We start from the raw sequence: 15,913 nt of genomic DNA, 5'->3' as shown, positions 1-15,913 counted from the left end.
CCGCAAGCTCAAAAGAGTTGGAGCCCCGACCCCCATCACGACCTCCTTCTACCGCGGTACCATAGAGAGCATCCTGACCAGCTGTATCACTGTGTGGTACGGCGCCTGCACCGTGTCCTGCCGTAAGACTCTGCAGCGCATCGTGAGGACAGCTGAGAAGATCATCGGTGTCTCTCTCCCCCCCCTTCAGGACATCTACAACACCCGCCTCACCCGCAGAGCCATCCGGATCGCTGGCGATCCCACCCACCCCTCCCACAGCCTCTTCAGCCTGCTGCCATCGGGTCGGAGACTGCGGAGTCTCCGAGCCAAGACCAGCAGGCTCAAGGACAGTTTCTGCCACCAGGCAGTCCGGAGACTCAACTCCCTCCCAGCCCTGCCCAGCCTGCCCCTTCCCACTGTCACACTCACCCAACTCTGAGTACACGCTACATGCTGTACGGTCATCCTGAACTCTATTTTTTTTGTTTGTTATTTATTTCTCATTAGACAAGACCTCACTTCAACCCTTTCTAGTTGTTTGTTTTGCAATTACGACATTACGTCACTTTATGTACGTCACTTCCTCACTTTACATATGTCACTACCTCACTTTACATACGTCACTACCTCACTTTCCATACGACACTAAGGAAGGCAAAGATGGACATTTGGAAAAAACAATGGAATTATATATGAATTCACTTTCAATAGGCCACTCATGACCTCACCACATGTCATTAAATAACAACATCCATCTATTTTTTGTATCACCTCACCTGCGTGATTTTGCAGTAATACATACTGTCTTGGCAAATTACATTGATTTTTAAGTACCAGTACATCTTTAGACCACCGGTATTACTACAAGGCGATTACTTGCATAGGGATTTATATTCATGTGCCTGCACTGCATTTTTTGTCTCTTATCATTTCGGCACATTGATCAGGAAATATGTCATCACCTTGCATAATAGCTTACGAACATGTACTTGACACGGAGACCCAACGAGCCATAACTTCCACTCTCCAGATATACTGCTGCTGCCGTTAGACTGAATGCATCAGTGCAGCAAGCTGGAGCTGCAAGTTTGCTGACTGCCAAATGTGCTGCTGGGTAATGAGGTGGGGGAACAGGTGAGACGAGGCCACCGACTATCCAGGTCACTAAAAGCAAATAGAGAGCCTAGCGTGTTCAAGAAGCAGAAGATAAAATATGAGTTGCAAAGTGCAGCAGTATAAAGACTGAGGAAAGAGGCTTAAAAAATGAAATTTCATCTCTTGATGCATACATCCATGCATTAATTTTATGGCAAAGAATGAACTTTTATGCAAAAGTGTGCAAAATGACTAATCACTTGAGGCTTTGGTAAAAGGATTAAAAAATGTAACAGTTTAGTGATATAAACAGGCCACAGGCAAAGTAATTATTGTAAGTGAGCTCCAGATGTTTTGTTCTATGCTCAGAATTAGTTCTTGTTGTCAATAGCTGGTGCTTTGCATGATGATATATTGAGCACTTGTCTCATATTCATCTTCATTCGTCAAATCTAAATGCTTCTTGGCTCAAATTTCCCCAACAAAGAAACGTTTGGTCATCTGTCCTGAAAAATGTTAGATTTTGAGATAATTTAATTCCCAAGAGCCATGTTGTTCCAACAACCAAAATTTATGGTTGAAATAGACCATAAAAGTGTCAACTTCTACTTTTGCAAACATTCTCTCATCATTTTCCTACCGTCTGGTCTTGATATATGTGACGATTTTATGTCAAGTCCTTGAAAAACAAGATGAAAAATGACTCCATATGTTCTTCCAACATTCACAGATTACTATACTGTAGATCAAGAGTCAAATTAGTATCTCCAGAATCCCAAATGATTATTATTCGACAGGTCAGGCATAAGAATGATTGAATATATGCAGCCTAATTCAGGGCCTGATTCATAATGAATGAAACACTGTTAAGTCACTGCATCGACTGCATGTGGGAATGAGAGAGACCATTTAGACATCAGAGAAGATGAAGACTTATGAAGTGGCGAACATTAATTATTCTGCATTGGAGAGCCGATCCTCATTATTTCAATTGCAGTCACTTTTGAGCTACAAAAACACGGTCATGTCAAGATACAAGCACTGCCAATTAGAGCGATGATGTAACCAAAGTAGAAAATGAATTCAATTCACTTTCTGTGTCAGCGTGTGCTCTTTATTCCCCCGTGGAGGTTGAATGTTCACTTTGTGTTTCACAGCTACAATTTGCCATGAAGGGTCCTTTCTGAGCAGACTCCGCACTTTCAAACACATTATGCAGCCATATGTGTGTGAATGACGGTGGCGGTTAGCATGCGTGAACAGAAAGTGAAGATAATGCACCAAGGAGCTAGAGCGGTCCTTCTATCCATTTTCGATACTTCTTGTCCTAGAATGGTGGCGAGTACAAGCATTAGGCTCTAAGTTAAGTTCGACTTATCTCTGCTTAACTTTATAATGGTCCGATGTAAATTCCAGACACACATACACTACAAATACAGACAACTAATCACATGGCCACCATTCCCAGTGATTAATAATGTCCTTTTTTATGTCAAAGGCAAATGATGTAATATGGAGCGTGGAGGATTCACACAAACGCGAGGAAAAATTGCCAAATCCACACAAGAAAGGCTAGAAAACAAGATTCACACCCTGAACCTCAGAACTGTGAGACAGCCGTGCTAGAGTGAGAAAATTGAGTTTGGAAAGATTAAACTAACCAGAGGAATCCCCAAGGAATTTACAGATACATCAAAAATAAAATACCACATTATGCATCACCTCTTCAATGCCGCAAATTGAAAATGTTATTTCGCCGGGTCACTGTCAGTCTCTTGCAATCGTTATCGCCTTTCTCCCACTTATGACGCCCCTTCAGTCAACTAATGAAATTCTGTATGAAGAAGAGGCGTGAAAGTGACAACTTTCAATAAGAAACTACGTGTATTTGTGTTGTGTGTGTGTGTGTGTGTGTGTTCCTTGTCAGCATCTCAGTGACAGTTCAATATCTCAAGTGAAGTTTCGAGTGAAATCACCTGGTGTCTACATGTGAAGGACACAACTGCACACAAATACTTGACAGGATCAGTTTTTTTTTTCTTAACACATTCTATATTGTTGGCTATGGCACACTGTGATGGTGGCTCTCAAGCCAAGACTAACAATAGCCCCTTCTGGCTACTGCAAACGGGTTATTTTAATCAAGCAAGCCATGTGAACGAGACTGAAAGTCAAGGAAATTCAATGTTCTGATTAAGATGAGGAACAATGGATTGTCGTCATGCCGGTCATTTTATACGTGACTAAATGAGATGCGTAACAGGTGTGCTGGAGGGAACGACACTCCACTCCACCTGAAACCAAGATTACGAAAAAAAGAGAGTTATGAGACTCCAGCCACTTCTTCATCACTTCGTTACCAAGATGACAAGGAATCTCTTCAGCACCCAAACCCATTGGCCCTTCCCACAAGTAGGAAGTCAATGAGAAGAGACGTCTGTGTAGGCTCTCAGTTGTACAGGAGTGGTCCATCGATAAAAAGGTTTCTTCAGTCGTCATCTGTACTTCTTTGAAGGTGTTGGACGTTTCGCTCGTCATTCGAAGAGCTTTGTCAGCGAACTAAAGTTGTGCTGGTAACTCTGGCCCTATATATATATCCCTAATGGACAGAGGTGGCAGTGCCAGACTTGCAAGGCTAAAGACTTTATCAACATTGCTGGGACAATGACAGTGGGCCTCAATCTGCAGTACATTCTTACCTAAAAGCTAGCAACCGCTTATTTGACGAACATGAGGTTAAAATCTTAGCTAAAAAAATGATGGTTTGAAAGGGGAGTAAAAGAAGCTATTTTTGTAAAACAGCAAAACCGTTCACTAAATCGTAATATTTAATTTAGACTGTGTTTACAACAGTCTTCTTAGGTCGTTACCACGTAGGCTTGGTCATGCTAATGAGGTGACACCAGTGCTAATGGGACAATCAGGGCCAGCCATAGACCATTATAGGTAATCACTCAGACAGAACAAAAGAAGTAATAAGAATAGCTTCAGGGAGTAGTCTACTGCTCCCCCAACCTTAGAGCTGTAACCTATCAGAGCAGGGATATATACATATATATGGCCAGAGTTACCAGCCTAACTTTAGTTCGCTAACAAAGCTCTTCGGATTAGGAGCGAAACGCCCGACACCTTCAAAGAAGTCTAGATGACAGCTGAAGAAACTTTTTCAACATGAGACGAGAAGAGACATTACCCACCCGCATTACCTTTCTGGCTGTGTCCGGATGCACCCCAGGGGTGTAGGGCTGACCACCAAGCCCTCGGCACAAATGATCTGCATCCGGTCAAGTGGAAATGTTGTGATTATTTTAGTTTTTTTTTTAGCTCCATCATCATCTGGTCCCTTACCTGGATGAACCTGTCAGGGGCGTGAAAACCCAAATAATTAACTGTGATAAGGTGACGGCGCGGGAGGGGTGATTAGAACATCTGTTATTTCAGTGAGGTTAATTAGAAGCAGTTATACAAGCGGAAGATGTGCGATGCTTTTAACATTTAACATGATTCAATATGAGTGGGTTGTTCTTAACACAGCCTCATCCCCAGCCACATGTCAGGTGTTTAGTTTAATTCCCTTCTCAAAAAGATTTTTTTAAATAGAGTAGCACAAGTTATCGGTTACATTCATGGTGGAAATCCATTTGAAATGACTGATTTGGGTCATTTTTTTTCAAATCTCATCACAAAAACGGGATTTGAACACGGGTGTGTAGAATCTTTATACCTGCTGTATAAAAATAATGAGCCTGGTGCCAATACCTTATTAATTAATATATTTTTCACAAACCATGAGCTGTAATAGTCTCCCTTGGAGCCAGACTGCAGAGACTGATGAGCTCAAACTGGCTCAGAGTCAGCGTTTTAATTCATGCCAAATATATTCAATGGGTAATACACGAGCCACTGGAATCTAGGCAGGCCGCAGAGGTTTATCCAAAACAAACTTGGAAAAGTGCTCATTATAGACCTCACTTTGGGCATGAGGTCATTTTAATTCTACAAGGGGGAATAGTCTACAATGCTCCGATTGACTATAAATTCAGGCCATTTTGCAGTATTCCGTTTATCCTTAAGTGGGAACAAACAAATCATTGAGAATGTGTCTTCCAGATAAAAACAATACAAATTCAGGTGTACTCAGAATCTGTACAATCCATTAAGATTCAACAAAGGATGTATTAACAATTGGCCTTTGCTGATATAATTATCGCAATGTTCAAGTTACTCTTAGTAGGTCAAGAAGTAGTATTTTCCAGTCGCGTAGATCATGCTGACATATAATATTAGGGTGGTGCAAAAGTAGGTGTCAATCCATCCATATATCCATCCATTCATATATCCATCCATGCATGCAAATGTCCCCATTGTGGGACTATTAGAGGATGTCTGATTCTGATCCATCCATCCATCTAATATCCATCCATCCAAGAGCGATCCATCCATCCATCCATCCATCCATCCATCCATCCATCCATCCATCCATCCATCCATCCATCCATCCATCCATCCATCCATCCATCCAATTATAAAGCAAATGTAGACAGAAGCAATTATGCAACATATAAAATCAGTGATGCCATAAGAGATCCTACTTCCTGGTAGATTGGCCGTATCAAAATGGTATCACTGTACACGTGAGAATAACTATCCCTCTGAAATGTACAATTAACATTAAAACAGCAGATCTATGGCAAAAAGGATAACGCCATACGCAGAGGACAATTCACCCGTCAATTACAGTAAGACATATAGCAATATTGAGACATATTGATCGCCAAGTCGGAACAGAACCCTTGCTGCCTTGACTTTGGTCAGGCGAGACTACCACGACAACGGCCACATTATTCTTGGTTCATAGCATTTCATTTGACCCACTTCACAGTGTTATTTTAGGATCCCTAGTTGCAAAATCAAGGCTTTTCACATGAGTATAGAGGTGCTGGAAATGCGGAGTGGATAGATGCTATACAGTAGTATTGCAAAAGTACTTACAAATGCATTTCAATCCAAATTAGTTGCAATACAGTTTGTTTGAATCTCTGAAGTCTTTTGTTTTTGTTTGAATTATTGGATAATTCGACCATGATTCTTTTCTCATACTTGCTGTGGAATGTACTTTAAATTCAGTGTCCATTGGGTGGCAGTAGCACAGCATTAAAATCAGTTGCAGCAAGACCAGTGAGTCACAGGTCACACAGGAGCAGCAGCAACTCAGACGGACAGACAGAGGGGTTATAAAAAAAAACAGGCCAACCTGCTCAACTGGCCCAGGTCTCAGAGCAGCGACTCCTCTGCTAACCTTCCTGGATAAAAGCACCGCCTGTCTGCAACGGAGCATCATCCTGGTTTCATTCGCTCAATAAGAGCAAAACGGATCACAACAAGCGGCATGTTTTATGGAGGAGGCATAAAAGGCTTGATGTGGTATCATAATCCAAAGGTGGCGATCCCTGGATAAATCGGACAATTTAGAAGTGGGGAAGTGACGCCTCTTATGGATTTCAGGGCAAGCTATGAGGTGGCTGGTGAGAATTGTTATGTAAGACAGCTCAGGCACTACAAGTACAGTGAAGGGAGAGTTTTTTTTTTTTTTTTTTTTTTGCAAAGGCACTTTATCCAAGCATTGGAACAGACTACATATGTGAATTTGGAAGATGACAAACATAAATACAATATTATAGTGCTAATGGGAAGTAGTAGATCAGTGCCCAACCTGATGTTGGTTTACTTTTGAGCCCTTGTGACCAAGTCAGTATTCTTCATACTGAATCCGCAGTTGCTCCAAACGCTGTATCATGCGTTGCAGAATTTGGATTGGATTGGATTGGATATGCCTTTATTAGTCTCACAGTGAAGAAATTTACATTTCACAGCAGCAAAGTGATGAAAGGAATGGAATTTGGACACCATTCAAATATTTCAAGTAACTTAAAGGTACAAAACAGTCATATAAAAGTAAACCCACATTCGTTTCACTTGGAGGTATTTGGTTTTCTTGAATAACCAGCGAGAGTAAAACTGGATACGTGTGAGCGAATTTAGTGAGATATCAATCACTATGAGGTGGTAAATGAGTCTTTTTTTAAATTAAATATTCCTTTAATGAACGCAATGCACCAAACCACACAGATTAATTACAGTGCTTAAATATGGAAATTCATCATTTAACTAGATGCATCAACGTTTGCTCTGGCTAATTGGCTATTTGTTGCCAGGCAGAGTTCATTGATACTTTACCACACTCAAAGTAAACAACAGTTTTAAGAAAGAGTACTTTTAAGATTTGATTGTAGTGTTTCAATAAAAAAAGCATCTTACCCATATGCAAACAAAGAAAATTGATTTCACACACAAGGAGGGGTTTATAATAGCTACTTTGTCATTGCCTCTTCACGATACACTACTATCTGAATGTCTTTCTACGGAGGATACTTGGAAGATATAAAAAAAAAGAAGGACGGGAAAGCAAAAGCTTTACAGAGTCTCTTGTGTCAGTTTCCGAGCTTCATCAGGACCACACTTGGGTGGTTGGCCTACAGGCAAGGAGCAGAGGTGCTTAGTGCTTCAGTACGTACTCCCGACAACCTGCCACGTGCGTGGGGTTTGGATGTATTAGAATCCCAAATTTAAGCTAGTTAGAAGTCCATCACGAGTGGTTTCAAGTGAGACTTGGGAGCACAAAAAAAGTGAAAAAGCCAAAAAATAAAGATGGCAGAGAAGCAAGAGGTTTTTCAGCAGACAGCGCTGTCAGAGAAATGCGGAGTAAAGAGTGCTGAGATATTTTAGGAGAGCTTTTTGGAGAGCTTTTGGAAAGAGGGAGGACATAACAGGGGTGCTGTTTTATCTACTCAGGACAGCAAATGTGAAATATTGTGGATTTAGGCCCATTTAATTGTCCTTATAAAACCTTTGTGTATGCCACAATTAAAAACTCATAACTATCTTATGCCTTTGAAACCCATCTGAAGTTTATGCACCAAGGATATTACTTGTGACACTATTTCTACAGTACAATGTAATGTCATAAACATGACCAGGAAAAAGGGAAATGGGCCGTTATGTTTAAAGCACTTTATTTTGATGGCATCGCCAATTCATCAATGTAAAGTTAGCAGGAAAAGCACACTTAACTGCCATTCACGAATATATTCGGGATGCCGATTAAGCGCTGGTCAGACCTCTGGCAATGTTTTTACCTTCAACTAGGGGGCAGCATTTGTCTTTTATCCATGTTAGCGCTTTGTTACAGCTTCAGCTGTTGTTAAAGTACGATATAAATCAATATGTACAGTATGTATTGTATTGTGTTGCCCCACATTCTAGCTCATCTCACTTCAGACCTATATAACTTGGGAATTAACTCTTTGTTTCTAATGACAGAAGAGATTCTACGGTTTCTAATGCTGTATTGAAGCTTTATGTAGTGCCAAAACGTAATATTCTGAGGGTCCTGCAATTTGACTGAAAATGACAAAAACCGTGGCACTGGAGTGGGCACATTTTTGCACATCGTCTGGCAGTGAATGAGTTAACTATATAGACGTATGCATTTATATATATTTTATTGTAATTTTGATGACCAGAACTGCGTAGCAAGGTTTTAAGTGTGGTTCTCATGTCAATCCCAGTGATGACAAAGTGGTTGGAGTTGCTAGGTTGGAAATCGAGACTTGAATCTGGTGTGTGGTTGCATCAAGCTAATTGAACCCGAGCAAACAAATGAGTTATGTGTAGGTCTGTCAGAGTGAGTAAACAAATCTGATTGCACGATTCATTTTCAGCTGCAACTGCGCCTGTCTGTGAAAAAAAAGATGCAGAGAAAAATTCGCACGACTTGAGTTGGGCATGTAAGTACGTAAGGCTTTATTTAGAAAGGGCATATTTCATAAACAATGAAACTCAATGTGCCTCACACGTTTGCAAAACAACAAAGGCAAACCAAAGTGTGATTAAAAGAAAAAGTAAACAAGTTAAAAGGATTTTACTAAATAAAAGCCTAAATTATCACCTGGATTAAAAAAGCATTCATTTGTACTAGCCGACAATTCCAGCAGCATATACTTTGGGCTCCATTCATTTACCGAGTCTTTTGACCTAATGCCCAGCAGGTTGATATTTTCTCTCAGCTTTTCTTTTATGTAAACATGACCAAAGCGTTTCAATGATTTATCGGTCTCTAATGTAGTTTTACAATCTATTCTGTAGCTGACGATGAGCCAATGTAAAGTCTATAGGAGCAATATGTTCTGATCTCTTTGTTCAGGTCAGAGGCAGAGATGCAGTGTTCTGAATGACTACAGCTATTTGATGCTCCTTTGAAGGACCCCAGTCAGAGGACCATGAAAATAATGAAGTCTACTCACAATAAAAGCATGGATGAGTGTAAAAGAAGGAACAAACATAATGTTAAGAAATACTACACATTTGTACGTCATCATTTGCTTGGACGTAGCAAATTATTTGCAACATTTTTAAAGAAAAGACAATATTGTTTTGTTTTTTTTTATTATTATTTTTTGATGTGCACAAGTGACACAAAGATGTGAAGACAAAAGATGTGAGGACTGACCATGCAAATTTGACAATGTCTATTCGGGTCTAATAAAAGTACCAGAATGACTGAGAATCTGTAATGTAACTAACTCTATGGCAACAATCGACTGATTCCCAGTCGAAGAAATTGATCTAATATGTTACGATAGTGTTTTGAACAAAAATACACGTGTTGAAAATGGAGATACAGACGCTCCCCACCTTACGAACGAGAGTGGTTGTTCGTAAGGTGAATTTGATCGTAAATTGATTCAGTGCTATATTTTGTATGGACTGTATGTTTAAGTTAAACACTGAAGTATAAAACACAGACGCTGTAACAGTCGTAAAATAAATTCATACCTACTGTAGTATGACGACATATGTCCAATGATATACAGTAAAGTTTCGTTATATCGATATTCAAGGGAGTCCGAAAAAATATCAATATAACCGCGAGCTCGGCCGGAAAAAGGCGCGCAATACAAAATCTTATTTACACCATCGCTGTACTATAATTTTTCGACATACTGTACCTGCAAAAATGTATGCGCCGTTATTCGTAACTCGAATGTTCGTAAAATGGGGAGCGTCTGTTCATACTACCAGTGTGTAGCATGATTTCTAACGTTGCTATGCATAATATGCTTAGCTTCACCAAAGTATGGATACAATTGGTATCTACTGATCCGTGAAAGCCATATTCTGTCTTTGGCTTTTTAAATTCTCAATCTGCTCGCCCTGGTTTGAGAGTAATTGGGTAAAAATAGTTCGGTCCTCCCACTCACTACCTTTACTGTTGCAGCCCAAATCACGCAGTGACTGACCATTTTTGACTCTGGCTGTCCATCAAATTTCTCAAGTCACACGTTCTCTGAGGATTGGAACATTACTTGTGGAATGACATGACAACTGTGACCATGTCCAGTACGTGACGCCACGGGAAAACTGTCAACAGAACAGGTGCCACTCAACATGAATAAACTCATTCTTTTTTTTTCCAAAATTGCTCATGTTGCTAATTGAATGTTTAACATTCATCTGCAAAATGTAAAATGTAATGTGAAATGTAAATTTCTCCACTGTGAGACTAAATTTTGCATAGAAGCCATATATGAGTAAAATTTGTATGTCTCCAATGCTGTGTTAATCGAACTGTTGTGAAAATTAATCATACCCTGTAGGTGCCATCGCAGTTCCTGATGTTAATCAAATGCCAGAGTTTGTACATAGAAGCCATATATGAGTAAAATTTGTATGTCTCCATGATGCTGTGTTACTATCGAACTGTTCAGTGAAAATTAATCTGTCCTGTCCATACCCTGTAGGTGCCATTTAATCGCAGTTCCTGATGTTAATCTGGGTATTGAGTTTCTGTATGGATAGGGAGGGTGTGGTCATGCTGACACTCGATGGCCCAGAGGTCAAAACCGGGTGAAAGTGTGTGTGAATGCGTGTGTGGATCGGAGAAGTGTCTGTGTGTGTGTGTGTGTGTGTGTGTGTGTGTGTGTGTGTGTAATGCTTCTCTTGCCCTTTCAAAATGTCACAGATGGGCCAATTCCTGGGGAGTGAGGCCATATTGTGGATCCAACACATGACACGTGCATTCATGTGTGTGAGTGTGTGCGTGTGTTTGTGAGAGAGAGATTTTAATCTGCAGTCTTAAACACCTCAAACAGGTAGACATAATGTGTGTGAGAGTGTTTGTGATTAGCCGGTGTCTCTCTTCTGTATCCTATCTGGATCTCTCAGTGCATATTTCATAGCGAGCAAGGAGAGTGCAGTTCATGAAAGTTACATTTTGTTTCAAAATCAACAACATTTCTGCAACATGCGCTATGTTGACATAAAAAATTTGGGTTACACCAATCTTACTGCTATACTGGCTTGTAATGAGAGGAATAGTGACTATTTCATTGTCATAGCTACACAACATACCCGATTTATGGTGTATGGCTTTTATGCACAAAATGTTCACTGTTCTGTGCAGTGTATGTGCAAAGTGCATGTGTTGCTTACATCAGAACTTCTCTTATGAGGGTGGGCAAGGTGATATGTTGACCACGGGAACCTTGTTTTATTCTTTTAGAATAAAGTGTTGTAGCGGCAACTTACGTTCACTTGTTGCCACATCAGTAAGGCATGAAGATTTATGACGCATTCCTGTGCTTCATAACACGATCTCAACGCGTGACTTAACATAATCTGATCACATTCATAACACGATCTGATCACATGACATCAGATGGCGACTTCAGGCAATCTGTCAGTCTGATCAGGTGACTTTAGACGATCCAATCAGGGTACTACAGATGTCCTGATCAGGTGAATTCATACGATCCGATCAGGTGAATTCAGATGATCTGATCAGGTGAATTCAGTACTGTCATCCAAATGCTGCTTACTTCAACACGTCATGGCCTTTTGAGACTGAAGACAGGATGAGTAATGGAGCCCAGATACCCGAATATCACTATTAAATATATCTTAAGTAAAACAGCAATAAAATGAAACCTATTGCAGCCTCTTCAAAATCCAAATATACAATTGTGAACAATAACACAAATCTATAATTTAACGGAAATTTCCTTATGGTTCTAACAAGTGTAATTGCACATCCACTACAGTAGGTGGTAGTGGCACTGTCATTTTTTTTAAAGCAGATGCATATTTGAATAACATGGGTAATGCATAAATAACGTTTGCATCTGATGAGGTCATTGTGCATGCCCTCGTGCAAATTGGATGGTCACTGAGCGCTGTGTGTACTTTGCATATTCGGAGAATTAGCCCTGGTTGTACCCAAGTCTAGGTCCTCTTTGACCTATCTTCCTAATTTTGAATAGTTTTTGCTTTATTTGATTAGACAGCTCCACTTCTTAGCCTCTCTGTTTTCCTGTCCTTGGATTTTAGGACTTGTTTGCCTGCACACATCCACTGAGACATCCTCATATGTTGCAATCCTAACAGTAACACAAAAATAATACATTCAAATGAATACCACCATCAGAATTTTTGTTTGATTAATGATTGATTTACTTAAAGTAATACATCGTAATTTATTTTATTCATAATTCTTCTTTGTGAACTATGGAATATGTTCTATTCCCAAAACTCTTTAAAATATTCAGAAATCTGCATTTTATCATGCAAATCTATCCCTTGCCCTGTCCATGTGAATAATATGTGCGGGGGAAAAAGAAAAATCAAGGCATTGCATGCAGGCTCAGCTTGTCCGCCTACAGTCTGTCACCAGTTGGTCCTTTCTTATTCACTTAAATGAGGTCCAAATCCACAATGTTCGCTTGAGAATTGTTGACCATCATTGCCAAATGAAACCGAAAACAGAATATGTCAAGCGTTGCTTTATAATGCTAATGTTTGTTTGTTTTGAATTTCCATGGGAGGCTTTCAACAACACATTTTTTTGTTTTAATTTCTGGCAGCTGGGACTGTACAAAGCATAAGACAAAGCACAACAGAAAACAAGGCACTTGCCTGATGTATTCTTACTTGGCTATCTCCTCTCTCGCTCTATTTCCCCCCACTCCTCTTTGAGGCTGATTTCTTATTGACAAGTTATTATTTCAGTTACAAATACTAATGATTATGCTGTCCAAACATCCAGGTACCCCATAATAAAATATTGATTATGTCGCCTCGATGTGGTTTTCTCAAAAATTCATCCACCTACTGCATAGCTCATATTGATAAACATCACTTTTCTAAAAATGAACATACAAATTGAGGTTTTTTTTTTGTGGTAGTTTTGAAATGTGGCAATAAAAAGTAGCATATTTACAGCCAATGTAGTCAAAATGCTGCAGGGGGTGAGGTGGGAGGTTTGTGGTAATAAAGGACAAAAGAGTGAAAGAGGCTTCGGAATTAGTTTCTATGACAACAATGACACAACGGCTTGTCTCACTCATGACCAGAACCTCTAATAATTGTGTTCGAAATCATAGTAATGCGGCAAACATATTGTAATTATTACCGCAACAAAACACCCACCACCAGTATACAACTGCCAAATTACTGCAACTGGGAGTGCAAAAATGCTAATTGACCAAATACAATAAAAAAAGAATTACATCGTTGAAAATCTCATGGGGGTGAGGGGGTTACATTACAGTCCATCTGTTTTGTAGAATTCAAGTCATCATTATCATCCCTAATTAAGACACATTATCATAATATTTAGTTTAAAACTTGGGAAATGCTGACCTAAAAACCAGTTAGCTTAATAATGTAAAAATTGTGATCAAGTATCATATCAGATATATTTTCATCAGCCTAAAACAGAACAATGCCAAGAGTAGATTAACATTAGCAGCCAGTAAAATAAAGCTATTTAAAAAAAGTGTGCAGATGTGGTGTGCATGAGGAATGTGCTATGCATGAGGAATGAAAATATTAAAAGTGTGCATATTTGTGTATTTTACATCTTGTGTGTGTGTTTTTTTTCTTGAGCGGGGCACTAAGATGGCACTTAAATAGCTTTGAGCTGTTTACCAATGACTTGTTAAAACCAACAAATCTTTTGAAGGAATATACTGAATAACTTTGTAATCATGTTTTCTTTTTTCAGTTCAGCTGAGTTCAGTTGCGAGCGGTGACACACGATAAACACTCGCATCAACGGGGTAACTACGCTTGCTGAGTGGAGAGAGGTAACAAAGGAAGCCGAAGGCGTCTCCGTTTCTCTGTGCAGAAGCGAACGCAGTAAATACATTGGTAAAAATTAACCATTTAATAATGGTGGCATTGGATCTTTACGTTCAGAAAGGGAATACTCTCTTAAATGCATTTTCACACATTAAAAAACATTGATTCCAATACTCAGGTTAACTCATTCAAAGTCATTCACAAATGTATTTGGAAATTGAAAATATGACGGAGAGCGCCATTCCCGAATCTGTTTGTTTTTTTTCATGCTTGGGTGCCGATATGCGCTGGTCATTGCCTCAGGCCTATGGCAATGTTTTTTTCTTTTCCACAAGGGTGAAGCATTTCCCTTTTTTCCATGTTAGCACTTTGTTCCAGCTTCAGCTATTGTTAAAGCGCTATACAAATCAATATGTATGTATTGCATTGTATTTTGGACAGCCGGCCTCATTTCAAGCTCATATAACACCAGACCAATATAGTACTTTAGGAATTAACTCTTTTTTTCTGATGAAAGAAGAGAGTCTAAGATTTGTAATGCTATATTGAATATTTATGTCGTCCTAAAATTCAATAATCGATCGGTCCTGGAATTCATGTGACAATGACAAAAACCCTGGCATTGGAGTGGACACATTTTTATACGTGTTAACGAGTTAAAAATGCGCTTCTCATAAATGTTGGCATAACTAGTTCTCATTTTTTTTCTAATAACCTCAAACAAGGGTGCACGCCAAGCAGCGCCAGATAGGAAAACACATTTATGTATCTTTTGTGGCCTTTTTTTGCTTATCTAACTTTTTGAAACAAGGGTTTATAAAGTATGTTTCTTTATTTCCGTTTGTTTGAAGTCATTAGGTTTTATAAGTGAGGGCAGTTCTAACAATTATGAGCTAAACACACACTTTGTATTGAATCATCAATAATAAGAGATCTCCTACTCATAATGCTTTTGCTAAAGTACTTCTATTGTTCCAAGCCAATTCACAGTGATTAATTCTTCTTCTGACGTTGGATCATTTCAGCGTTGACCAGCTGGACTGAGTGTGTGGTAGCAGATGTCATGGGAAGTTGGAGGGTCACTTTGTGTTTGTGTGCTTCCTTTATTCACGGATTCCCCTGATATCAGATGGCAGCCACTACTTTCTCAGCCTCTTTCATAATCCTTCTCATAAGTGATTCCTGGACCAAAATGGGAAACCATTTGAATAATGTGGTTCTATTTGGCACAATATTTCACTTTTCACCCCAATCATCTGTTACAATAATAAGGCAACCACTGTTTGGGTTTGGACAATATGGCAAATTAGAGATAGTCCCTAAAGGCCATTTAAAATGATTCTGTATCTATCTGCTTGTTTGTATTTATGATTGAATGCAGAATATTTTCAGGATATGTTTTTACAACAGTACCAAATCCATATTTTCACAAACCTGACTATAGTTTGAATAGAATAATAGGAGAGATGGACAATAGAAATAATCTATCCAACCATTATCCTTGGCGCTTATCCTTCGGAGTCGAGGCCATGCTAGAGACTATTCCAGCTCTCTTTGGGCAGGAGGTGAGGTACACCCTGAACCGGTTTCCAGATTGGGGAGAACATGCACACTCCATACAGGAAGGTTGGGGCTCTGA

The 15,913-nt window shown here is 39.5% G+C and overlaps 1 long non-coding RNA gene across 1 annotated transcript; it reads right to left on the bottom strand.

Annotated features, from left to right (window-relative positions):
* Nucleotides 1-811: 811 nt before the first annotated feature.
* Nucleotides 812-6,387, bottom strand: LOC148892788 (uncharacterized). The gene is made up of 3 exons (XR_016116267.1): nt 6,332-6,387; nt 4,275-4,435; nt 812-3,371 (listed from the first exon to the last, which is right to left on the bottom strand). It is a non-coding gene; the product is annotated as an uncharacterized LOC148892788 (long non-coding RNA).
* Nucleotides 6,388-15,913: the final 9,526 nt, after the last annotated feature.

The sequence above is a fragment of the Hippocampus bargibanti genome, linkage group LG10 (assembly GCF_051943395.1).
Source record: "Hippocampus bargibanti isolate YZ-2025 linkage group LG10, ASM5194339v1, whole genome shotgun sequence".
Classification (NCBI taxonomy): domain Eukaryota; kingdom Metazoa; phylum Chordata; class Actinopteri; order Syngnathiformes; family Syngnathidae; genus Hippocampus; species Hippocampus bargibanti.
This window is presented reverse-complemented; position numbering and strand designations above follow the sequence as displayed.